We start from the raw sequence: 1,124 nt of genomic DNA on the forward strand, positions 1-1,124 counted from the left end.
GAGTTTGGCCCGGAGATTGTAGAGGAGACTACGGAGGTAATACGGAGGATTCGCGCCCATCTGAAGACGGCGCAGGACAGACAGAAGTCATATGCCGATAAGTGACGTCGAGACTTCGAGGTCGGGGATTAAGCCTTTCTCCGAGTGCAGGCGATGCGGGGCCATGCGAGGTTCGGGCAGAGCGGGAAGCTGAAGCCGCGCTACGTCGGACCTTATCCCGTGATCGCGAGAGTGGGAGCTATTGCATACCGTCCTGGATTGCGCCGGAGCTAGGCAACATTCATGACGTGTTCCATGTATCGATGCTACGGAGGTACGTGGCAGATCCCTCTAACGTGCTACAGCCCCAGGAGTTGGAGTTCACGGAGGCTACGCGTTTCCATGATGAGCTGCTGTAGATCGTGGACCGGAAGATCAAGAAGCTACGGACGAAGGACGTGCCACTCGTGAAGGTCTTGTGGCGAAGCCAAGGGGTCTCTGACATGACTTGGGAACCCGAGGCAGAGATGCGTAGTAGTTATCCGCATCTATTTACTACAGCGTTGTACGAACTCCTTTAGATATGACGTTCGGTTTGTATCAGACTTATGCTTCGGATGACTTGACGACATGGATTGTGTTTTGGTGATAACATCGAGTACGAGAAAGTGTTAATGATATCATGCAATTCTGAATTCGAGGACGAATTCTTTTTAAGGGGGGAGGATTTGTAATACCCCGAAACCCAATTCGAATATTTAATTATTTAGAAATGAATAATTAAATAGAAATATCACAAATCACCAAAATTTAGTAGTACAATGCCGAGAAGAGGTACGGAGATCGTCACGTGCGGAAAGGATCGAAAAAGAACGAAGGAAACAAAAAAAAAAAGAAAAAAAATAATAATGTGGACTTGGTCAGCCGGACCAAGGCTGGTCAGGGGCTGACCAAGACCACTCAGACGGACTGGGTTTGGTGGACGGACCAAGAGGAAGAAAAGAAGGAATGTGGACTTGGTCAGCCGGACCAAGGTTGGTCAGGGGCTGACCAGGACCACTCAGACGGACCAAACGGGCACGGACGGACCAAAAGGGTGCGGAAAGTGAGTTGGGCAGTCCCGGTCCGGCGGACCAGAATCTTGG

The 1,124-nt window shown here is 50.4% G+C and overlaps 1 protein-coding gene across 1 annotated transcript in view; it reads left to right on the forward strand.

Moving 5' to 3' along the window:
- Positions 1–1,124, forward strand: part of LOC104799666 — a 3,722-nt gene that overhangs the window by 920 nt on the left and 1,678 nt on the right. The window lies entirely within an intron of this gene.

This window comes from Tarenaya hassleriana, unplaced genomic scaffold, assembly GCF_000463585.1.
Source record: "Tarenaya hassleriana unplaced genomic scaffold, ASM46358v1 Cleome6, whole genome shotgun sequence".
NCBI lineage: Eukaryota > Viridiplantae > Streptophyta > Magnoliopsida > Brassicales > Cleomaceae > Tarenaya > Tarenaya hassleriana.